We start from the raw sequence: 25,771 nt of genomic DNA, 5'->3' as shown, positions 1-25,771 counted from the left end.
TTTTTTTCTTTTTAATGTTCAATGAACTCTGAACTTTTTATTGGCCTCCTTTCCAGCCAGGGATGCCCCACTTCCGCTGCCTTTAACACCTCAAAACCGGTGTCGTTGACCTCGGACACCACTTTGCCATCCACAGTCCTGCTGGTCATGGTCTTTTTGGATGATTTGTAAGGAGTGGCTTTTGTCCAGGGCGTCAACAAGATTGAAGTCCTCCCCTTCTTCCCGTGGGCTGCAGTAGGTGGCGATCTCAGCCTCTAGCTTGACCCTGATGTTCAGCAGGGCCTCATCCCCCTGGGCCTGGCGCTGCCCCTCCGCCTGGGTCTGGGCCAGCGCTGACCCCAGGTGCAGCAGGGTCCCGTTGAGCTGTGCCATCTGCCTGGCCCAGCACGTCTCCACCTCCCTCAGGCTGTTCTCCAAAGTGGCCTGCAGATTCCTCACTGAGTCCAGGCCGCTCTCCAAAGGCTAGACCGCATGTCTCAGCTCGGTGAGTGTCATCTCAGCAGCGCCTACCTCAGCGGGCTGTGAGGTGACCCTGTGGTGCTTGCTCTCCTCCATCTGTTGGGACCAGTACTTGTCTAGCTCCTCTCAGTTCTTCCAAGCCAGCTCGTCATCTGGGCCCGGATGTCTGCCATGGTCTTTCTGAGGTCCTGACATTTGGGGGCGTCTAACTTCATGGTCAAGCCAGAACTGGCAATCTGGTTTTGTAGACCGTTTACTTCCTCCTCGTGGTCCTTCTTCATGAATAGCAGCTCCTTCTTGAGAGCCTCGATCTGTGTCTCCAGCTGCAGCCCAGCAATATTGGTGTCATCACTGACCTTTCGGAGCCCATTGATGTCATTCTCCACAGACTGGTGTGTGGCCAGCTCCGTCTCATACTTGCCTCTGAAGTTATCAGCAGCAAGACGGGCATTGTCAGTCTGCAGAACGATGCGGGCATTGTCCACAGAGTTTGCAAAGATCTGAACCTTCAGGTCCTCGATGGTCTTGAAATAATGTCCCCAGTCTCTGATCTGGGTTCCCTTCTTCTCTAAGTGTTCCCGGATTTTGATCTCCAGTCTCCAATGATCAGTTTTCAGGCTTCTCACCCTCTCCAGGTAGGAAGCCAGGTGGTCAGTCAGGCATTGCATAGTCTCCTTCTCACTCTGTGTGTCCCCTTTGCCCATGAGATGCCCTGCTATCCCAGAAGCTGGGACCCCTGGGTCCCCAGCTGTCCCGCACTCTGGTGGAGTAGGACACGGAGATCAGGAAGCCTGAGCCGCCAGCACCTGCATAGACACTGGCTGAGCTGCTGGCCCGCCAGACCTGGTAGCTGGGCAACTGCATGGAGCCCAGGGTCCGGTAGCTTGTGCAGAAACTGGAGCGTGTGCTGAAGCTCATGTTGTTTAGGGAGGAAGGTGAGAAGCAGAGACTCAGGTTGAAACTGCCTAAAGTAACTTTTATTTTAAGTGCAACATTCAAATTAATCTGCGTTAATACATTAGTCACCATCCCTATTATCACCATTTGGGAGAAATGAGAATACAGACAGTCCCCGATTTACAATGGTTCAACTTAACAATTTTTCTACTTTCTGGTGGTGCAGAAGCAATATGCACTCAGTGGAAACCACACTCTGAATTTTGAACTTTGATCTTTTCCCAGCCGATGATAAGTGATTTGGTACTCTCTCGTGATGCTGGGCAGCGGCGGCGAGCCCTGGCTCCCAGCCAGCCACGTGATCACCAAGGTCAGCACCCGATCCATACTCGGTCGTTGCCAGGGTTTTTTGGGTACTGTGTTCTGAGCACATTTAAGGTAGGCTACGCTAAGCTATGATGAGGTTAGGGACAGTAAATTCAGTTTTGACTTTAGATAGTTTCAAACTATAATGGGTTTACCAGGACATAAGTAAGTCAAGGAGCACCTGTACCATTTAAACAATCGATCAGTAGGATTCCACTGGCACCAGGAATGCCATGTTTAGCTCAACCTCGGCCTGGTGGGGGAGCAGAGTGGGCGAGAGGGGGAGGTTTAGGGGGAATTGTTGCAAACGTTTACCGCGTGGATGCTTTTTGCTCTCCCCTCCATCCAGCTGCAGCAATCACCAGACACGGCTTAGCTCGCACCGCACGTCTGCTTTCTGAGTGTTGAGCACATCTGCCCACATGTGAGACTGGAGGCAAGCTCTGGAGCTTTGATTCCTCTTGGGAAACTTGATGGGGGTTAGGGTGGGCCTGGGAAGTCTATTCAGAGGCCCTATACCAGGAGCCAGCCCTGACTGCCACCAGCAGTCCCTCCATTCACTGAGCCCTTTCACTCGCTCCAGCCCTGAGAAAGGACTGTCTCTTTCTAGCCACACAAAGGACCACTGCTGGGCTGCTCCTAGAGAGAAAATAATGTTAGCTAACGTTATTGACTTGTTATCAAAAGCCTGGGATGGTCCTAGGCTGGGCCTATTATTGTCTTACTTAATACTCATGACCAGTCCACAAAGGGAGTAAGTACTACCGTTAGCTGTTTTTTTTTTAAATAAATGAGAAACTGAAGGCTTAGAAGAGGGAAGTGGCTCCCCAGGATCTCCTGGTTAGTAAAGGGTGTAGCTGTAGCACTGAGGCTATCAGGCTACAGATCAGCATATCCAGTGTCTGGGAAGGTTCAGGGTTTTCCGTGCCCAAGTGGTCAACTATAAACCACTTGAGACATTTATCCCAGACATATTTGATATTCGATCATGCCTCATGTAGCTCCAGACCTCTCGCAGTTCCCACCACAATGCTTTCTGCATAGTGGAGTTTCAGTAACTATGTGAGGAATTAACTAATGGAAAAAAGGATGGTACGTTCTAGTTCAAGGGTTGGAGATTGTGGCTTTAGTTACTTTTAATATATTTTTCTTTTGGAAGATTTCCAGGTTACAAAAACATAGGAAAAATAGCACCCCGAACTTCATGAACCCATCCACTATCATCAATTATCAACGTTTTTGCCAACCTTGCCCCTCCCTCCCCAACTGTTTTGCTGTGTTTTGTTTTGTTTTTTTCCTGTTATTTTTCAGAGCAAATTCCAGCTGTGTCATTTCCCTCTAAATACTTTACTATGGATAACTAACACACACACACACACACACACATGCGCACACACACATATAACTATAATGCAAATATCATAACATTAACAATTTTTTAATATCATGTAATACCTAGTCCATGTTCAAATTGATTGTCTCAAAAGCATCTTTTTAAAATTTTATTTTAATCATTGTTCAAATACAGTTTTCTCCCTTTTACTCCAAATTCAGGCCCCCCAACCCTCCCCACTTCCCTCCTATTACCACCCCCCCTAGTTTTTGTCCATGTGTCCTTTAAGTTTGTTCCCGTGAACCCTTCCTAATGTCCCCTGAAATTCCCTCTTCTCAAAAGCATCTTTTTTACAGTTTATGGAATCAGAATAGGAATTGTGTGCACACTGCATTTAGGGTATCTCTTATGTGTCTTTTTTATAGTCTTACCCTCTGCCCCCCTTTTAAATGACATTGAGCTTTTTTGCTTTTTGAAAAACTGAGGCATTGGTCCATCGTAGTGCTTTTTAACTGACTTTGGAAGTACTTTCTGGAGGGAGTTAATGATGCCCAATGTCCAGAAGAAATGGAAATTTCCTGACATCCTCTGACATCCTCTGACATCCTCTATGTAGAATTGTGTCTGTACCGGTGAGATTCAGGGTTGCATCATAATTGTTTCTTCAGTGATTAATGTGTATTGAATGCCTGCCGCATGCCCATCCTGGGTCCAGTGCAGGAGATAAGCAGCTTGGGCCTTGCTGTAAAAAGAGATAAGATGAAAATAAACTCTCTAGGGTGAATAAATGATGTCTCCTAAGTCACCTTCATAAAATGCATTCAAGATGTTGGTTGACCGTATCTGAACAAAACTTCAGAACCCTATCATGGCTGGTTGCACTCAGAAGGCTTAAATGATCCTTGTTCTCAGCTCTTTGTCAAGTGCCCGTGCCATTTTCCCCCAGAGTGTTGATTCCTTCAGGGATCGACTGTGGGGAATTACGGGCACAGCAGAGAGCTCTCCACTCTTGAGTGCTGTGGAGGGGAGAATTTCTAACAAGAACGATGGCCTCCCTGCGACTGGTCAGACCGGACTGGGAGGAATCCCAGGGGAAGGACTGGGAATAACTGGGAAAGGGGGTTGGGCTGTGTGGCAGGCACGTGTCTGGGCAGCTGCTGCCTTCAGGGGCCTGAACTGAGCTCCACTGAAGGAGAGTTTGTGGATCTTAAAGGGTAAAATGCAGGCGTGGCAAGAAGCTAGATATGCAAACAATATTTCTTCTTTTTAATTTGGACTTTTTTAAAAAAAAAGAAATACTCCCTTTAAAATGGTTATCTGAGACATGACACCTGAAGTGTTTTTTTTAAAAAGGATGTTTAGAAAATCGATACCTTATCTGTGGCAGGATCACAGCACGGCTGGGCGCCAGGGCCCGTGGGAGGAAACCCCAGGACCTCTGCAGCCAGCAGCGCTCCCACGAGGGACCTGAACGCAGACGGCCGGCTGCTCCGGGCTTCAGATGCCTGTTTAGGGGCACGGTGACCTCCAATTGGAAGACTTTTATTGCCAGATCTATCGTGGTTAACAGGACAAGGATAGAAGTCCTAGAGTTCTCTTCCACACCACGTCCAATTCCCAGGATGCTAAATTGAGCTTTATTAAGCTGGTAAGGAGATAAGGACAGACAGGTATTTTCACTTTTCATTTGAAACCAGCAGTGAATAAAATAGATTTGCTTTCTCTTCAGATAGCCAACTGATACCACCATAACCCTGTCTCTGTGAAATGAACTAAGGCAAGAATAATACTTTGTCTTCAGAAAATTAACAGCCCCATTAACTCCGTGCTTTCTTGGTATATTTCAAATAATTGTGCTTGATAGTAATGCAAGGTTTTCTTTTGTGAAGCTCATGGCACAATTCACATGCCATCTCATTAAGTTTTGTTATACCCCTAGGATGTGGGTATTGTTATTCTTATCAAGAAAATGACAGGTGCCCGACAGCCTCAGGTCATGTAGCTAATTGGGACGTGGGCAGAAGCAGAGGCAGGGGCTCCTGGCCCCGGCCTCAGCTCTGTGTTGGAGCACATGGGCTTTGAAAGGCAGGTTTTCAGTGCTGCAAATTACACAGAAATATGAAAAAATTGTCTCTTGGGAAAAATACTAACCACTCCTGCTAGCTCATTTAGGCATTCTACAGATTCATTCATTCATTCATTCATTCAATGTATATCAGTTGCCCACTTGTGCCATACACTGTCCTGAGTGCTGGGGATGCCCTCTCTCAGAGACAGGTGCTTGTGCCCTTGTCTCAAGTGTCACCCAGCACCCTGTGGGGGTGTACAAAAGTGGTAAGGGCTGAGAAGAGGACCTCAGAAGAATGGGCATTTATAATGGTAACAATCATCACAAGAGCTAACTCTTACACAGCGAGCCTTGCACTGTTCTAAGTACTAGCTCACGCATCCCCATAGCAACTGTTTGAGGTGGGTACCACTATTAAATCCATCATACAGATGAGGAAATTGGGGCCCACAGTGGTTTAGTGACTTGCCTAGGAAATATCAGGGATATTTTAGTTTTCATCTCATGGGCTGTTTTACTCCAAGGTGATGACTCAGTTTTGACCTTACCATGCAAAGCAAAAAAGAACATTAGGCCCTGGCTGGTGTGGCCCAGGTGACTGAGCACCAGCCTGTGAACCAAAAGGTCTCGGGGTGGATTCCACACATTGCAAGAGGCAACCACACATTGATGTTTCTCTCCTTCTCTTTCTCCCTTCCTTCCCCTCCCTGAAAGTAAATAAATAAAATCTTTAAAAGGAAAGAAAAGGAGCATCAGTCATGGAGGCTTGGCTCCCTGGTTGATGGTACCCAGGACAGCCTACCACATTTTAGGTGCAACTGCGTGCATCTTGAGCCACAGTGGGACTTCCAGGTGGTCCTCTTCTGGGCTCTGCTCCTTCCACGCCTGCTTGGATGTTCACAGGTGTGATCTGAGCAGCTGCACCTTTGTGTTTGGACAAAGCCAGGCCTCACTGAGGCATTGTTTAGCCAATAGCATTTATTGCTTTTTCTGCTGTGTCCCTAGCACGGGATGCACTAAGGACGATTCTGGGATGAATTATGCGAACCAGGGAGAATACCCCTCCTGTCCCAGGGAGCTCAGAAAGGAGGTGAGGAGACCAGACACAGGCGCAGGAAATCACACGAGGGGAATTGCGGAACCAGAGGAGGATTTCAGGACTCCTGACCATCATGACCAGGGGGCTAGCTAAAGAGGAGTTTGATGAGAAAGATTGGGTTCAATCAGCAGCCCACGGTGGAGGCGGACTAGGGAAGGCGCCCTTATACAGACTCCTGCTGCTGTTAAAACTGTCTGTTCCTTCGCCCCCTGTGGGCAGGGTGGAGGATTTTGCTAGATCAGTGGTTCTCAACCAGAGCTGGTTTTGCCACCAGGGGAAAAATCAGGAGACATTTGGCAAGGTCTGGAGACCTTTCTGGCTGTCACAATGGAGGAGGGAGAAGAGATTCTGGTGATTCTAGTGGGAAGAGGCCTGGGACACAGATACATGTCCTGTGATCACAACCCACTTGGCAGAGAAGTGTCCTGCCCAGAATTATCCAGCCCTGAGCAGTGCTGAGGCTGAGAAACCCCATGACAGCCTGAGGGAGAGAGTCTGGTCCGAGGGGTGAGAACTGGGTCACTTCAGCTCCTTGGGACACAGTTTACTTCCCTGTGATGTAATGGCTTCTTCGGTTACACCTGCTCTCACAGTCTGTGATTCAGTGAAGGCAACTAAACTGGAGGAGATTAGAGATGGGACCTGAATGTCTTCAGAAAAGCAGAAGAAATATGGAAGGCTGAGAAGAGGCTTTTTAGGAAATAGTGCTTAAACCTCAGGTGAACCTTTAAAAACCTGAACCATTTCCTCTTCATAAAACCTGTCCAAGATGCTGGGAGGGCCTCATTCTCTTGCTTTGTCTCTAAGGAAGGAATTCTTGTTGGGACTCGGGGGACAGCCCTGAGCAGAATCGTCTAGAGTTACACACCACCGAAGATGCCAGCCGACTGCGGCTGAGGGCTGCTTTTCAAGTATTGTCCCGGCTGCCAGGTCCCTGAAAGGAGTTGCCCTGCTCTCCCCAGCCCCGGCCGTTCTTCCACATCCCTGGCTGAACCGGAGCCACACCCTGTCTGCTACCTGTCTCTCTTCAGGTCACAAAGAGTCCACTCTTCTGCCTTAAGAAATGACCAGAAGGGAAAGCATGAAAAGAAAACAAAACAAGCTTTGCCTACCTGGGGAAGCAGGCTTAAGGAGAGCGCAAATTGTCAGAGTTGCCCAAATAAATGGATGATACAGTAACTAGACACCGGCGTTCAGGCTGCCTGTCACTACCAAATCCAATAAGCAATGACAGTGATTGACTCTTTTATGGGCGCTTTATTCAGATGGCCGGCGATCCGAGAAGATGGCGGGTTCATACCGTAACAAACCATCTTGCCTTCTCTTTCCTGGCCAGATCTTTTATAAGGGGGGTGGGGGAGGACAAAGGGTTCAGTGAAAGCCTTGAAATTCCAAGGGCAGGGGTAGTTGCCTGATAGGGATGTCTCCAGGTGGTATCTTTAGCCAGCACCCCAGAAGGTCAGCCACTTTTTTTCTCAGGTGCCAGATGGGCCTTATCTATAGTTTCTGAAATAAAAAGCTTAACATACACATTACTTACTAGATTTATGGCTAGATTTTTACCTTAAGCTAAAATTTTCCAAGTTTTGAGTCCCTTATCAATACTACATGTATTGGTACATTCCAGAAAAAGCAATGGATGCTAACAAATCTCCTGCCCACAAGCTAGTAAAGGCTTTTTTTTTTGTACTGTAAAAAAATCCAACATTAAAGATTCAAAACATCTCTTGTAAAAACATGCTGTTTATAAAGAGAATATTCTATATGAAGATAACTCTAATTATGGGTCTACTGCCATGTCAAAATATGATAAATTTTAATTTTGGAATATTGGAGCAATATTTTCATGGGAGTATCAGAATCTATTTATAGGCAGTTATAGTCACATTATACACAAGCATATGGGATTAGAATACTAAAATGAATGCTTTCTGTAGCGTAGTAAACAGAGAACATGAAGATCAAGAAAAAAAATTAGTAGATAGTCTATATTTATGATCTTTAGATCATAAGCAAGTCCACTGTGAAAAATGTACTAGAAAGGGGATCAGGGACTGGTGATACTGATTCCATCATGCACCTTGAGGCTTCCAGTGGCTCTTTAGAGAGATTTAGAGCACCTACCCCCCAGGGCTGGTTGGGAGGGTGAGATGAGTTAGTCAGATAAACTCTCTTAGAGCAGTGCCTGGCACAGAGCAGATGCTGAATGCCTATCATTACCATTATTATTCGGTTCTGCTCCTGCTTCTGAAGGGGTGGCTCGGCTTGTGGCTTCTTCAAAACTGATGGTGCTTTTTCTTCCATCGCTTGGGTTGTTGGTGAAAACATTACATTGCTCTTGGATCTAGAATGACCCTCCATTATGGGTCCTGGAATTACTTCTGAGCTAGGTTGGAGGCCAATTTTCTTTTCACCAGCTACTTGAAAACCTTTGTGTGCTGAAGATTGGCATGGTTCAGCTCAATGGGCTGGGTGATGGGCACTTGGGCCCGAGGCCATTGCTTGGCCCACCATGTAAGTCGATTTGCTGCTCTTCTCCACAGCTACAGCCCAACTTCAGGCACCATTTTATAAATGTGGGCCACTGGACATGTAGGGACAGACTAAAACACTGCATAGGAGGCTTATAAAAATGCACCAGACTGGATGGCATAGCTCAGTGGATTGAGCGTGGGCTGCAAACCAAAGTGTCGCAGGTTTGATTCCCAGTCAGGGCACATGCCTGGGTTGCAGGCCATGACCCCCAGCAACCGCACATTGATGTTTCTCTCTCTCTCTCTCTCTCTCTCTTTCCCCCTCCCTTCCTTCTAAGAATAAATAAATAAAATCTTTTAAAAAATGCACCAGCATGATGGGGAAATAAAAGTACTTTCCTGTTGCTGTGTGGTTAGCAGAGTTCTCCTCACAGCTCAGCTGCATCTGAAACCTGACTCCAAGCCTTACCATCACTGTCTTTTTTCAAGAATTACAAGGAAATCACATAGAGTGATAAATATAGGGCATCCACACAGTCAGTTATCACTTGCCTTATCTACAGAGAATAAAGGCATTTGAGGATGAAGAAAGTTTAATGGAATGTATTTAGAACTTTCAATATCTTTAACAAGTTATGGGCTGACCTAAGAGTAAATGATTTTTATCCAGAATTTCCAAGGCATTGAGGAACAGCCAAGCAGAACAAACTCAAAATCCTTGTCGAAGTCAGGAAAGATCGTAGCTTTCATTCCATCTATCTGCAAAGTTCTTCAGTGCCGCTGAGGGTTAAGTCTTCAGCTTCTTTTTATTAAGCCATGTTGCCAATGCATCCCTTTTACTTCCTTAAAAAAAAGAGGATTTAAAAAATAGATGATTTAGACTTGAAAGTTTATCATTTCTAGAATCATCTGAGAAGAGTTAAGGGGCCTGACCTTTTATCCATATGTTATCCAAAGGGACTCTTGTGCCCCCAACCAATTCAATGAACTGTAGTATTCCATGGTCTGTAAATGTGAGAACCTAATGCAATGTGTATAGCACTTTAAAAAAAATGTGAGCGGACAACTTAATATTTTCCTTCAGTGCTGTGTTTTGTATGCTGGCAAATCAGGGGTTTGATAGTTGAGGGCACCCTGGGACGTTGAGCTAGGTCTGCTAAGAGTTGTTTCCACCCCGCAGAAGGGTTGCCGGAAGCCCTGCTGATGGGTAACTGAAGCCTCAGGTTGCCAAGGTGGATGGTCAAGAGGTGGCCGTTTTGGATCGAGGGTAAAATTTTAATTGGATGATAAGCATTCTCAATGAGCATATAGCAATTTTCCGAATTGTGTAATCTAATGGCTTGAAATTTAGAAAGCAGTGATGTCATCTCCCTGTCTTTTACAAGAACATACATCTCCCCCTGTAATTATTGTGTATGTTATTTTAAATAAGAGCAACATGCCAATGCCGGCGACTAGGAGGGTCGGAAAGAAAGCGGCCAACGGGGTGTGGGCGACAGCTTTGTCGGAGAGCCGGTCTGACGTCATTGGGCTTTCTTGATAAAATTCCTGGCAAAGTCTTCTTCGTGTGTTTTCAAAGCCTCCTCTTTGTTCTCAGTTCATGTCCTATTCCAGCTTTCCAAGAGGTTGGTTTACCTGCGTTGAAATGAACTGAATTCAAATATAGTCCTTCCAAGATTACAATGTTGACTCTCTTCTTTATTGGTTTTTAACAAAATATATGATGAAAGAGAAATAGTAAACTCACTGAAAATGTCCAACACTGTGTAGGCCATTACACTCCAAGTTTATAGAGGCAAGAATTACATCTACTAACACTATTGAGGGGAGGGAACTTGAGATCTGCTCAGTGAAGGTTAATGTGGAATCGGTGTCTTCATTTGCTGTGTGTGGCGTCGCAGAAAGAACCCCAGACTAGCGGTTACGAGACCTGAGCCCCATCCCCGGTTCTGCTCCTGCCTTACTGTATAATTCTGGGCATTTCGTTTAATTTTGCAGCGCTTCAGATTTCTCATCTGAAAAATGAGGGTATATGGTCAGATTACTTAGAAAACCCCTCATTTTCTAAAGTTCTATGGTTGTTTTCTGAAAATGAAACCGAGTAAAAGTTTGACAGTTCATTATGGTCTTTTCCTGGCTTGTTTCCTTATCCCACTAGAGAGAGAGAGAACCACACTGCTGTTTTTGATATCAAAGGTGCTTCTTAATAAGTGCATTTGTTTTTCCTTCTGTATTGGGAAACATCTTTTCCCCAGCAGGCTCGGTTCCTCACACAGCTCTGCCCAAGGAGCAGCGTGGTGGGGTAGAAAGACCCAGGCCTCATTGCCTCAGGCTGGGCGACTCGGGGAAGTGGAACTCTCTGACCCTCAGTTTCTGTATCCATAAAGTGGGAATAATAATACCTGCCATCACCACTCCAAGTGGTTTTGAACGCAAACGGGGTCAAGCGTGAGGTGAGCTGGTGTGTAGCAGCCAGGTACCAAACATGAGTTCTCTTGCCGCGGTCCTTCCCCCATGAGATGGTCCTGCCCTTTCCCACTTGGATGGGGTACAAGTGGGTCTCCTGGCACCCAGCTGCCCCACGGTGTCTGGCACTTCACAGATGCTGAACAACACATAAATATCGTGTGAATGGATGAACTGAATAAACCTTTTTAAAAATCTTCAGTAAACACATGGGGTAACCTTGGAAGAAGGTTCCTGTTTAACCTAGAAGGTATTGCAGCTTAAAAACAAAACAAAGAAGTAACTATTTTAAAATGAACAATTCAATAGTACATAGCACATTCTCAATGTTACACAATCACCACCTCTACCTAGTTTAAAAATAAAGCCCTGCATTCCTTAAGCAGTTTCTCCCGTCCTTCCCCTTCCCTCCAGTCGTGGCAACCACCAACCTGCCTTCTGTCTCTATGGATTTATCTGTTCTGGACATTTCATGTAAGTGCAATAATATAATATGTGATCTTTAGTGCCTGGTTTCTTTCACTTAGTATAATGTTTTTGAGGTTCAACCATGTTGTGATTGAACACTATTCCATGTAGGTATATACCACAATTTCTTTATCTAGTAACCTGTTTATCTATTAGTCTGTTATTAATCTAGTAATCCATTGGTTTTAGTGATGGAGGCTGCTATTAACATAGATGTACATGTATTTGTATGAGTGCCTGTTCTCACTTCTTTTGGGTTTTTATCCAGGAGAGGGACTACTGGGGTACATGCTAATTCTACGTTTGACTTTGGTGCAGAGCTGTAGAATGGTTTTCGACAGCAGCTGCCCCATTTTACATTCCTGCCAGCAATGTGTAAGGGTTCCTGTTTCTTCTCGTCATCCTCAACACTTTTTGTTTCTGCTTTTTTAATTTTAATTTTAATTTTTGTATAGCTACCCTAGTGGTTGTGAAGTGGTGCCCCATTGTGTTTTGGTTCGCATCTCCCTAAATGATTAATAATATTTAGCACCTTTTCCTGTTTTTGTTGACCATCTGTGTATCATTTTTGAAGAAATGTCTCTGTAAGACTTTTGACCATTTTAGGACCGGGCTGTTCCATGTTTTTTGTTGTTGAATTGTAAGAGTTCTTTATATATTCTGGATATTGGAGCCTTATCAGATATATGACCTGTTAATATTTTCTCCCAGCTTGTAGGTTATCTTTTTCACTTTCTTTTCTTAAAGATTTTATTTATTTATTTTTAGAGAGGGGAGAGAGAGAGAGAGAGAGAGAGACATCAATGTGCGGTTGCTGGGGGCCATGCCCTGCAACCCAGGCATGTACCCTGGCTGGGAATCGAACCTGTGATACTTTGGTTCGCAGCCTGTGCTCAATCCACTGAGCTACACCAGCCAGGGCTCTTTTTCACTTTCTTGACAATGTTCTCTGATGCACAAAATTTTTTAATCTTGATGAAGTTCAATTTACCTATTTTATTTGGTTGTTCATGCACTTTGTGTCCTGATGCTTTTTTTAAAAAATAACAGAATCTTGATGCTTTAGAGGAAGATGAATCCTTTGCCAGAAGGTAACCTGTGCTTTGAAACCAAGAGCCAGGCAAGTGCAGATGTGACGGCCCTTTGCAGCCATCAGAGGGGAAGGGCCAGAAGCAGCCTCGTGCCAAAGAGCTCCCAGAGAGGGTTACTTTAATACAAATGAAGCATCAGCGTCAACATCATAAACATTTTACTAACATATATTAGGAAGGACCATGTCTTTGGGTTATTATTTTTATGTTCAAAGTCAGAAAAGCTTGATGGAGTTTGCGGAAAATAAATATATTTTAATACCTTTTCCCTGCTAGTTAATTTCAATAGCTACTGTGCTTGTCTTTATAAATAATGAGATCATTCCACATTGTAATGACCGTACTTTTCTCAAAGTCTCTACACCCATCATTTATGCCATGCCACAAGTCAACCAAACAGCTCTTAACTTTATTTTTACTTCAGTAGATTATTTGGGAATCACATAAAGAAAGAAAGCCACAGTTTATTTCCTGGATCATGGTTATCAGCATGGGGCATTGCAAGGTTAGGCTGGCGTAGCAGCTTTAAAAGCAGAAATTCCTTAAGTTCAGGAGAGGAAAGAAAAAAAAAAGCCATGGCTATTGGCCTCCTTCCACATATCCTGTGCTAACTTCTGCTTCGTTTGCGTGTGCACGGTCAGGTTAAGTGAGCATTCAAAAAACGAATGTCAGCCACTTCTGTTTGGGGAATAAAACGAGCCCCTCTGCCCGAGTTCGGAGGGTGTGCAGTCCGATCCGGCGTCTTCTCTGCAGGCGGGCTGAGTGTCCCTCCTCAGGTATTACCGTCAGCGAAGGAAGCGTGTCACCGAAGCAGCTCCCTTGGATTTTGTTCTTTGATTGAAAAACTCCTTTGTACCTCAGTGAGCACTTCATTTATTCACCCCAGAGGACCAAAGCTAGCTAATACAACACAAATGTCTACGGCCTTTAAAATGCACGGTATTATGTGTGAGGCACGCAGACTCCTTGAAACTGGACTTCTGTGAGCCGTGATGGATGTCTTCCACTTGAGCCCCTTTCACGCTGCTGCGCCGTCCAGGTGAGGATGCCGCCCTTCCTTTACAGTGTCCCCCAAGCTCAGTCTCCCCTACTCCAGGATGAAATACAGTATCTCAAGCGAATAGAGCCTAAAGAGGCTGATCATTGGTTCTCTCTGTCCCCTGAGGCCATAGCCCCGCCCCGTTGGCTGGCGCTGACAGGCTGTTTATATTTTGTAAGGGCTACTCTTTAACCAGGCAGCGGGGTGACCAGAATGGGCCCGGCTGTCTGCGGGCTGCAGGGAGCTGGGGCCGCAAGCGAGAGGAGTCCGGAGCGGGCGCAGGAGCGGCCGTTATGGAACTCGGGTAAGGACGCTCTGCAGTGAGGGACAGCGCTGCTTCTACGCGCTGCTGAATTCCTCGGCACTGGTTGGGAGCTGAGATTGAGTTGCTGGCTTTTTCCCGGTTTTAATATTTTTTTTTCCTGCTGAAGACAGAAGGAGCATATGGGTTTATGGGATTTACCGACAAAGCTCAGAGTGATCCCCATCAGCCCAGGCAAGAACGGAGCAGGGAGGCAAAAATTTAGGAGACAGGCACAAGTTGGTGGCATGTTTGAGACCAAAGCAACCCAACATGGAAGAGGCAGAGCTTACAGCTAGTTCGGTGCTGCAGTGAGAATCAAAGGCTGTTTCATTTTCTGACTTAACCATGCACAGCCAGGAGCTGAGCTCTGGCTCTGAGCCGTTTCTCAAGCCAACTGTGAGCCCACGTAACCCAGTCGACCCCTTTTGAAAGGGTCTGATATCTGCTGATATTTTCAAAAGGCAAACCCAATTAGTCTTATATGCTGTAAATCATTCTATTCAGAAATGTGGGAACCCTTTAGAGCTGGCAGGCTCTAAAGTTTACTGCCCTGTAAAAGTGCTCAAAGGGCACTATGGCAGTGGAGCCCAGGAAGGAAGGAAGAGCCCCAGGCGATGAGGGCACAGGGTGAGCCAAAGGACACCCTGTGAGGTGCGGGGAAACCCGAAATGCCCTTAGCCTGCCCACCTGTGCTCTTTCTGGTCTGTGTAGACGAGTGAGGACTGAAAACTGTTCAGACACAGGTCTTTGGGGCCCGATTCCATCACCTCGATGCCCCATTCGGTGGCGAGTAAGACACCTCTCCTAGTGCCAGGGACACACAAAGCAAGGGAGGGTGTGTGTGCTGTCCTTGGACCATGAGTGGGGGGCGGCGAGGGGATGGGGCAGCTGGAGCCCTGGGAGTTGCTTTGGGAATTCCTGCCTGCTGAACAGATCACCCAGGGCAGCTTTGGTCAGAGAGTTTTATCCTTTCCTCTCTGGTGGGCCTCATGGTATAAAGTCTGTGTTTGATAAGGATGGAGCCCAAAAACGAAAGAGGTGTGGTTTAATTTTGAGATAAAGCTAAAAGCGAATCATGGGGTGTTAATGCTTCTAGTAGCTTACAAATTTCCCCACCTCCGCTAATCCCCAGATTTTGTTGGTATTATCTAGAGACAGCATGTTTACCGCCAATACATTCTGGGGACTCCTGGAGGCATTAAGTCAGATGCAAAGGTTATTTTTTAAATGAATTTGATCCAAAGCAACATGAATGTTTCAGCACAGTGTGTGAAAACATTAGGCGGTTCCTTCCTGGAGCCCAAGGTCTCCTTCCGTGGCCCGAGAGCCTGGGAAAGGGGCAGCAGTTGCTCATAAAGGGGAGGGGGGACGTGTACTACCCCCACCTTCCTCAGATCTCCCAGATCCTGGCTTTTCTCATGTCGGTGCGTTCTCACGTTCCCATGAGAAGCCTCCCCCAGCCCCCCATGGTGGCAAGATGAAGAAGAAGGAGGAGGAAGCCTGGTGAAAGAGAAGATGAGGTGAATTCTAGGAGACCCCACAAGGCACCAAGACAGCTCTTGCCTGCTTCGTATATGAGAACAGTGGGCATGCCAGGCTCCTACAGTTTCAGACAGAGTATTTTCAGATAGATGTACAATCTCCTAGAGCTTTTATTTTTTTAATTTTTTTATCTTTTAAAAGATTTTATTATTTATTTTTAGAGAGGAGGCAGGGAGGGAGAAAGAGAGAGAGAAACATCCATGTGTGGTTGCCTCTCCCATGCCCCCAACTAGGGATCTGGCCACAACCCAGTCATGTGCCCTGACTAGTACTTGAACCAATGACTCTGGTTCAAAGGCCAGCACTCAATCCACTGAGCCACGCCAGCCAGGGCCCTAGAGCTTTTAAGTACTGAGAACTGTTCTCATGGGCTTTTGAAACCAAAGAAACAAGCACATATGGATGAAATGCTACAGCAGTGACAAGTACTAATGGTTATAATAACTGTCATTTTTTGAGCACCTATCATGGGCCAGGTCTTCACCTGTGTTATCCGCTCAGTCCTCACTAACCCCGTTAAAATGAGTGTAATTATTGTCCCCATTGTACAGAGGAGGGAACTGGGGCACAGAGAGGTTAAGGAACTTGCACAAAATCACACCTGAGATGTGAATCATTAGGAAGGGACACAGCACCTAACCTTGTGTTATGAAATAAGGATTTCCTGTGGATTATAATTCGCATTCGTACTGGTAGATTTTCAAGGATCCATCTAGACACTGCCACCCAAAGGTGGCCTCCTGCGGAAAGCTAACTGGCAGCTCAGAAGGAAAGCCAAGAACCGCTGTGTTTAAATGGGTGAGAGTGCCCAAGGGCTGCCGCCTTGCCCCGGGGCACACAAGGCCAGGACTAGCCGACTGAGGGGGGGCGTTTGGGGCCTGGTCCTGCCGCACTGGGGACCTGTGCTGTATGGTGACCCCTCAAGAAAGACGGAAGGTGAATCAGAATCATGGACTGGGACTGCACACCCTGGGGCACCCCCGGGAGCCGTTTAGATAAGCATCAACTCACCTCAAGCCTTACCTGCTGGAAAAGCCACACCTGCTGGGAACATTATCCCTTATCACACCTGCAGTCCTGTTCAGCTTTTCAAGGAGAGCTTTTCCAGGTATGCAGATCTTTAACACCAGGTGTATTTGCCCACTCTCAGCCCACGCCTTCCGCCTTCCGGGACCGTACCTGACGAGCGGGCGCTGAGGGAATGGCACGAGGCACGTTTTGCAGCTGTTGTGCAAATAGAGCTCCAGTGAAATTCTTCAACCCCTTGACTCTAGAAACCACAAGGACCCAAAGGGCCAACCTCTGACTTTACGAATATCAGATATGCCTCAAAGAACTAACTTGGGAAATGATATCTGTCCTTACAGGGGTGTGTGGGAGGAAGATATTTAAACTTTTAGCACCCCAAAACCTGGTATGAACTCAAGGCAGGCAGCTCCCACTGTGTGTTCTTTGAGGTGTTAAGGAGCTAACTCTATCCTAACTGAGAGCCCACCAGGGACCCCCAAGGGCAGAGTTCTCCCTGGGTGCATGGCCTCTCTCAGACGTCTCCGCTCTTCCCAGAAAGGTACAACAGCACTTAAACTGAATTCTGGGGCTGTAATCTGACCTCAGAACTATGTACCACAAAGAGCGCTGGTGTGCTTTCCAAGGTGGTTTCAAATTCACAGAGTTTTCCAAGACATTCTTGTGCAACATTGGGCGATTTAGCTTTCAGTACAGCAGCTCTCAGCAAAGTGTTGCTGAGGAGCCTCTGACTCCAACAGAAGTCCGGGGAAATCTGTGAGGTCGGCTCCTTCCGTGGCCAAGTGCTTCCCAGACCATCAGTAACCGCATTTCCAGGAACAGCCAGAACTGGGTCCCTTTAATAGACAGATCACTGGGGACCATGAGTCTGCAGCTGAGCCTCTCAGGATGTAGGAACCTTGACTTCATCCCCTCACTGGATGATTCTGTTAAGAGCGCTTTTTAGCACGAAAACAGCAACCATCAGTGATTTCTTAAAAGTGTGGCCCCTTTAAGTCAACCCTCAGCGAGGGCAGGTATTGTGCCTTCTGGATCCTCTCTGTGTTCTGGGCACACTGTGGGCGCAGCATAAATACTAATTAATGCCAGCTCATTACAAAAAGACAATGAAAAGACTCCTATGAGGTAGCAGCGACCCTCCAAGCCTCAGGAGCCCTGTTGGAACTGTGACAAGGAAGGATGGTGACGAGGCCTGAAAATGAGGCCCTTCCCACACTGCACACACGCAGGGACCTGAGGGCACTATTGTCTGTGCTGCCAGGCCGGGCTGGGCGGGGGCAGGGCAGCTGCCCCTCCTTCCCCATGGTGGTCCAGGGGTCTCAGGGAATGCTGGCCTCCAGGGTGGGGCTCGTCACAGGCCACGCTGACCAGGGCTCTACAGCTGCCACCTGCACACAGACCTGGTGGTGGCTGAAGCTTTTCTGGGTGTGGCTTTGGAGGAGCAGAGTCCTAGGAGAGGCATCTGCTGATCATGAAGGACCTGAAGCCAGGGTGGAATGGGGCTGGGTGGATGAAGGGCTCGGTGAGAGCTGATCCTCGTCCTTTCCAGGAATTGGGGTTACTGGGTCAGAGGAACATTCAATACCAGCTGGGTTTCCGAGGCTGGTTGTAAACCGGCTCCTTGCAAAAGGAAACCATGTCTAGCCTGTGCCCGCACCCCCACCCGGAGTGTTAGGAGCTCCCAGACCCCCTGTGGAAACCGTTACTGTACATCTCCTTCCCCAAATGGACATCAACCTATCTTTTCTATTTCCTGCACTTTACTCTCTGAAAAGCCCAAGGTCAGGGTGTAGGGAGGCCACAGGCAGGGAAATGGATGGCGACTGGAGATCAGGGAAACCATTCCAGCTCCTTTCCACCCCCCTGCAAAACGTGCTTATCGCTGTGATGGGAGCTGGTGTGCAGGGGCCTTTCGCCATCCCCTTTAGATCCAAGCAGTCCATTCTGCCCACGAACAACTCTTCCCAGTCCCTTCACCTGGGGATTGTGCACGGAGCATCCAGGCCTGGGCTCGAATCTGTAATTCCTTCTATTGACTCCGAGGGAAATTTCTGTTTTGTTCGTGCCTCCTCCTGGCCATTGACTGGGAAGCTTGGGGCGATGATAGGTCATCAGGCTGCAGCGCTGACACTTCAGAGAGAGAGACTAGCCCTGATTAAACCCCACCCGGATGCCAGGAACTGTTCTAAGTGCTTTATGTATGTGAGCCGGCTGCTCCTTCAGGATGCCTGCTACTTGTCTCCATTTTCAGGTTAGGAAACTGATGCTCAGAGAGCAAAACAAACTGTCCAAGGTGGCACAGCTGGTCAGGTCCGGCTGGCACGCAGGCTCCAGAGCCTGCATTTCCGACCACTGTATGATACCCCCAGGGACGCTTCATGTTCCTCTGTACAGGTGTATGCATTACCCTATTTCTGCTCCTTTAACTTTTACATCTGTACGATTATAAATAATGAGCGGTGAATGTTTTTGTAAAAATAGCTAATAATTAACACTATTGAATTGCTAACTGTGTAACAGGCACTGTTTCAGGTTCTTTATGCATTATGAGCAATTTAGCCTTTGTTACGACCATTTAACAGATGAGGAAACCGAGGCACAGCGCAGGTGGTTAAACGTGTGTCCCAGATTGCACGAGTAGTAGTGGCAGAGCCGCCTGAGGGCCGCCACTCTCTGTCGTTGTCTAGAGGTCCATCCATGACCACGCCTCTGAGTTGCTTTGGGAAAGATGTTTAAACTGGAATTACCAAGGCATAACATAGACTTTTTAAGGATCTGGAAATATATGACAAAATGACTTGCCAGTAACCCTGGATGGTTATGCGGATTTGTATCCCCATGAGCACTGTGCAGGTGACGAAGGAATCCAAACGTTTGGAGAGGAATCCAGGGAGAAGTCCTGGGAAATGGTGACGCCTTCCAACCCCTGGGCACTGCGTCCACAAGCCTTTTAGCTTCTGTGGGCTGATCAGGCACTTACTGCCCTTAATAATATTCTTTCTATGAAAAAATGTATCGACTTCAAAGCCACATTTGGGAGGGGGCTTCTGGGACACTGGTAATGTCCTGTTTTTTAAATCTAGATAGTGATCTGTTGTGGTTTCTTTGTGATAATTCATTGAACTGTTGCCTTGGACTTGTGTGCTTCTTGTAATTTATACTTATTAAATGTTGCTTTTAAAAACCATGTGACAGGTATAGATGCTTTGGAAGTTAAGCACAGGAGACGTGGAAATGTACGGTATAGAGTAAGAAAAATGACTCGGTTGCCACCATATTTTCGCCACATGTTGGATGGAAGGAGATTTTGAAAGAAACATTTTCATGGTCCCTTTTTGTTTTCATCTCTAATTCAGGACCTGAAAAGACATTCAGTTACAAAAGTCCTAAGAAACACAGTTCTGAAAAAAAATGTCCTTTTTCTGTTTTTATTGGGTTTTTTTTTTGAAGTTTCAAACAACAAAAAAAAAACTCACTTAGGCCAGAGCATGACACATATTTAAAATATGCAGTTATGATGACTGAGTTTTGGCAGAGACTTGAGAACAAGAGAGTTGTTCTCCTTCTCTCCTAGCTTTCGATGTGTTCTTCCATAACATTTGGTTCCGAAGTCGAGTGTGACCCCGTGATATGGCCTGGTGCTCCCACTGAGTGACGTCCCTAGAGACTCGAGAACATCTTTCCATGGCTGATGGGTGAGCCTAAGATGATCACAGACCATCGTTTCAAAAGAACATGAGAAAGTCCGCTCTTGGTCTAATGGAAGCCGGTAGCAATTTCCTTGTCGGCCTTCCAGTTGTTTTGAAATATTATTTTGGTGCTTACTGGCCTCTATATTTGATCTAAAATTAATTGTTTAGCCCCATTCAGTTTCTTAGCCTCTGGACTCCAGTTGTAATTTTCATCAGTTTTTATTCCTCTGCCACAGGGGTCTAAAGTGGCTGTAGAATAAGGGGGCATCTTGTGCCTTTTATGATGAGACCAAAGGAGGCAGGTTTCCTAATTCTTCTTTTAGTTTCCACCCTCTAAAGGTCTTGACACGAGATTCTGGGAGTTCTTTGGTTGAGTTGTTAATGTTCATTTGTTTAGACGGACTTTCTTCCATTTCTAGCTAACGTCTTACCATTACCACTGTATTAGTCAGCACCTGCTGGCATAAAAATACCATGGACTTGGTGGCTTAAGCACCTGAAATGTATTTTCTCATGGTTCTCATGGCTGGAAGTCCAAGATCAAGGTCCCCGATGGCTGGGTTCTGATGAGCACTCTCTTTCTGGTTTGCAGACAGTGCCTTCTCACTAGGTCTTCATTCGGCCTTTTTGCTGGCCATGCAAATGAGGAGAAAGCTCTCAAGTCTCTTTCTCTTCCTAGAAGGATACCAGTCCTGTTGCATTAGGCCCCCATCCTTATAACCTCTTTTAACCTTTATTACTTTTCTGAAGGCCTTATCTCCAAATACACTTAACATGAGAGTCAGGGTGTCAACACGTGAAATTGACAGGAAGATGCAATTCATTTGATGACATTACCACATTCAGTGCAGTGGTCCCCCCTTATCTATGGGGAAGTGTGTTCCAGGATCCCTGGCGGATGCCTGAAACTGCATGGTATTGAACCCTGCATATGCAGTGCTTTCTCCAATATATACACACATACATGCCTGTGATAAAGTTTAATTTGTAAATTAGGCACAGTCAGAGATTAGCCACAATAAATAAGAAAATAGAAATATTACAACAATACACCATAATAAAATATATGTAAATGTACTCTGTCTCTCAAAATACTGTACTGTGCCCACTCTTCTTCTGCTTGTGTTGATGTAAGATGATACAATGCCTATGTGGTGAGGTGAAGTCAGGTGACATTTTCCATTTAATGTTTTCAGATTGTGGTTGACTGCAGGTAGCCAGAGCTGGATAAGGGGGCTACTGTACAATCAAAATTAAACATTTTTCCCCTTTCAAAGTAGCTTTCCCCCAGTGTTTCTGTTAAATGACATTTTATTTTCTTAATCTGTAAAACACTTTTTATAAGATTTTTAATTTATTTATTCATTTTTTTTAGAGAGGGAAGGGAGGGAGATAGAGAGAGAGAGAAACATCAATGTGCGGTTGCTGGGGGTTATGGCCTGCAACCCAGTCATGTACCCTGGCTGGGAATCGAACCTGTGACACTTTGGTTCGCAGCCCGCTCTCAATCCACTGAGCTATGCCAGCCAGGGCTTGTAAAACACTTTTTGATTTCTGCTAATGTGTTATGGGAATCCAGACACAAAAAAGCATACAGACACCTTAAGGAGGTTACAGAGGGATGGAGATGAGTCCCTTTGAGTGCACGCACAAAGGGCCAGGACACTGGGAGAGCGGAAGTGCTGTAAGTAATGTACAGTGTGCTGTGGCACTCGGAGGAAGAGGCTATTCTCACCTAAGGGCCGCCATCTGAGCTTTCTAATCAGAGACGGGCAGGATTGGGACTGAGGGAGATGTAGAAAAGGCCACACCAGACTCGGCGGGAACAGAACCACGAAAGCAGGGAGGTGCAGTTTCATTGAGATTTGGGGAGTCCACTGAAGAACACTGTGGCATTTAATGTTGCGGCATAGGAGAATGTTAGGTTCAAAGATCAGCACTTACAGAGAGAGTCACAGTGACTAAGTGACCCTTGGCAATCTGGAAATACTGTCTTTCAATGATCCCAGTTCCACCCATTCTCTCTCCAGTGTTGCACGGACCAGTTTCTCTGAGCACCAGATGAAGTAGGTGGCAGTGTTTAGCCAACCACGTGAAGTAGTTGGCTGTGTTTAGGGGCTATTTCATGGCAAACAGAAAGAGGGAGAAAGAAGGAGAGAAGGGGGGCGGGGGGAGAAAGGTAGGGAGAGAGAGAGGAAAAGGAATGATAAGATAACTTTAAGAAATGAGATCACACCCACCGTGGCAGGGAGCTCACACAGTGACAGCCGTGGCGAGCTGAGATTGGCAGAAAGAACTGCAGGTTCTCTCCGTGTTCCCCAAGGATAAATGGACAAAGAATGTGAAGTAGCAACCTAAAGGAAATATTAATGGAAATGATCATATTTAAAATGGTCCATATGACTAGTGATCGCATAACTCCAAAACTGAAAACCAATGATTTACTATTTTCTCCTTATCAGATTAGCAAATATTTTAAAATAACATTTGGTGAAGGTGTGTATTTCAATCTCATATGTTGCTGATGGCAATGTAAATTGATACAGCCTTCCTTAAAAGTAATTGTGCAATGTTTTACTCTCTTGATAGCCCTAGAAAAATAAGTATTATTATATGATATTATAATAATATTATTATATTATATTATATTATTATATGTATTACATGATATTTTTAAAAGCAGTTTTCAAAATTATGTGTATAATAAAAACATGCATCAGGGAAAAATAGAAATAATAAATGGTAATGTCATTTATTCATTTAGTCATATTGCAAATATTTATTAAATGTACATGTCTGGCAATGCATTTATCTGTAGGCAGTGAGTCTATAGATAATTTCTGTTTTATTCTTTATGCTTTACTGGGTTTTCCAGATTTTCTAGAGCATTTACTTGCTTTTTATCTAAAATGTAAGTTTTAATAAATCCTTTCTGTCTTTTAGGGCCCACACCCACCCTCCCATAAAGTTCTTCCTAGCTACTCTAATAGGAAGTGATCACTCACTTTCCTGTGACTCTTTCAAACCCATCTTATCATATATGGCCTTGAATTGCAGCCACTTGTATGTGTGACTTTCTTCCCAGGTAGTTTGGGCTATTAGAGACCAGCGAATACAGTTTAGTTAGGTCCTCAGTTTCTAAGCAAAAAGCCTAGCTTGCCTTCCCTACCTTTTTCATAAAGTCTGTCCTACTACTTGAAAAAGTCAGCAATTTCTTCTTCTCTTCATCTTCAAAACAGTTTTTTAATGCTCCTTTTACTGGAAGTCCATTCTACTTCGGATTATCATTCATTGTGTTTGTCTTGACTGCCGCATTCATCCTATAGCCCCTTAAGACAGGAAAGAAATCTCGTTCCTCTTTGTGTCTGGAGCAGCACCTTACGCCAAGTGTGTGCTCAGTAAACATGGGGAGTGCTCGTGACCCAAGGAACACAGGCTCTCTTCAGCTGTTTGCAATGGGTGCCTTTTTGCGAGTTACTTATCTGAAGAGCGTAAGCTTCACAGGTGCAGGAGCAAAGAGGTGGGATAAGAAAATGTACAAAACCAAGCAGACCCCAAGCACTGAGCAGTTGCAGCCCCAAAGCCTAACTCTCCAGAAAACTCTGCCAGGAAGTGCTTGCACCTTGGTCTCATGATGCCCCAATAATACTCTTTAGCTCCTCTCTGCATCCCGAGAACTTTCTCCATGAAGCTTTACCTTTTCCACCATTGCACAGACTCCTAGAGATTAATTCCCCAAGATTTCCATTCTTCCAGTCACAAACTGAACACCATAGATTTGCCCTGCAACTGGCTATCAGGTCCTAATCCTCCAAACGTGGCTATTAAGGGAAAAGTTTAAAATCAAGGACTGCATAAATATTATTTTAGAATAAAAACTAAAAGAAATAGGGCACAAGATCCCATTCAATTTAACATGTACTTATTGTGCTCCAGGTTTTTACCAAGTTTTGTCCTGGGCATCGAGGATGATCCAAAGATTAAATAGGACACTGATCCTCATCCAAAAGATCTCCTGGCAGTAGAACAGGAAAGGGAGGAGTGGAGTGGGAGGAGCCTGGAGAGAGAGAGGGCACTGCACTGCACGGAGGGTCAAGGTGCTGGGTCAGGGCTGGACAGAGGTGGGAAGTAGGTGGGAGGGCTGCTTGTGGCTGTGTCATAATTGCATTAGTGGAGGCCATTGATACTTTGGGTCTGCACCCAGGAAATGTAAGCTGTGGGTGGGATTCCAGCAGAATAGGAAACACTTCAGGAAAAATAATCTAAGGCAATATTGAAGATGTGTCGTGAGACCTGTTGCTATAGGAAAATAAAATGGAAAAGGGTGGTGTTTAACAGAATCCAGTGTGTCTCTGAGTGTTCTTAGCTCCTGGTGACAGAAGCTACTCCAGCTAGTTTGCACATAGTAGGAACTTATTAAAGATGGCTGTGACACCATTAAGAGAGTGGTAGAACAGCCTACACATGTGAGAAAATATTTTCAAATCACATCTGATAAGGGACTTGTATCTAAAATGTGAAAGTTCAACAATAAAACATTACTTTTAAAAGACAGTTAGTCCTGGATGATGTGGACTGAGCACCACGGCCTGCAAACCAAAATGTCACTGGTTCTATTCCCAGTCGGGGCACATGCCTGGGTTGTGGGTCAGGTCCCCAGTAGGGGGCGTGCAAAAGGCAACCAGTCGATGTTTCTCTCCCTCTTTTTCACCCTCCTTTCCCTTCTCTCTGAAAGTAAATGAATAAAAACTTTTTTAAAAAAGACAATTAAAAATGGGCAAAGAATGATGGTTGCACAACAATATGAATGTACTTAAATATCACTGAATTAAATATTTAATATGGTGAAAATGGTAAATTTTGTTATGAATATTTAACCACAATTTTAAAAAAATATTAAAAATAAGCAAAGGATTTCAAGAGATATTTCTTCAGAGAAGATACACAAATGGCCAATAAGCATATGAAATATGTTCAGCATTATTAGTCACTAGGGAAACACAAATCAAAACACAATGAAATACCACTTCACACTCACGGGAAGTTAGAACCCTTAGGCCGTGCTAGGGGTAGTATGTGATGTAACCACTGTGGAAATCAGTCTGGCGGTCCCCCAAGTGTTAAATATAAAATTGCCATAGGAACCAACAATTCTACTCCTAAGCGTATAACAAAGAGAAATGAAAATATATGTCCACACAAAAAATGGTACACAAGTATTCAGAGCATTATTCATGCTAACCAAAAATGGAAGCGATCCACACGCTCATCAGCCGATGACTGGGCCAACAAACCATGGTCTGTCCGTACAATGGAATATTAGTCCGCGATAAAAACAAATGAAGTACTGACGTGCGACAGCATGGGTGAACCTTAAAAAAATTGCTAAGAGAAAGAAACGAGACACAAAGCCCATATTGTGGGATCTTATTTGTGCGAAATGTCCA

The 25,771-nt window shown here is 45.4% G+C and overlaps 1 protein-coding gene and 1 pseudogene across 3 annotated transcripts in view; one reads left to right on the top strand and one right to left on the bottom strand.

Moving 5' to 3' along the window:
* TRIM2 (tripartite motif containing 2) overlaps positions 1 to 25,771 on the top strand; it is a 119,823-nt gene that overhangs the window by 11,468 nt on the left and 82,584 nt on the right. For 2 of the 3 annotated variants that reach the window (XM_045830896.1, XM_045830894.1), the window contains exon 1: positions 13,954 to 14,064. The exons of the other annotated variant lie outside the window; for it this stretch is intronic. The gene's annotated coding sequence lies outside the window, so the exon portion shown is untranslated. Of the gene's footprint in view, positions 1 to 13,953; positions 14,065 to 25,771 lie in introns of those variants that run through there. 3 annotated transcript variants of the gene reach the window in all.
* Positions 12 to 1,377, bottom strand: LOC123813966 (annotated as a pseudogene).

This window comes from Phyllostomus hastatus, unplaced genomic scaffold, assembly GCF_019186645.2.
Source record: "Phyllostomus hastatus isolate PE091 unplaced genomic scaffold, TTU_PhHast_1.1 phas_contig_159, whole genome shotgun sequence".
Classification (NCBI taxonomy): domain Eukaryota; kingdom Metazoa; phylum Chordata; class Mammalia; order Chiroptera; family Phyllostomidae; genus Phyllostomus; species Phyllostomus hastatus.
This window is presented reverse-complemented; position numbering and strand designations above follow the sequence as displayed.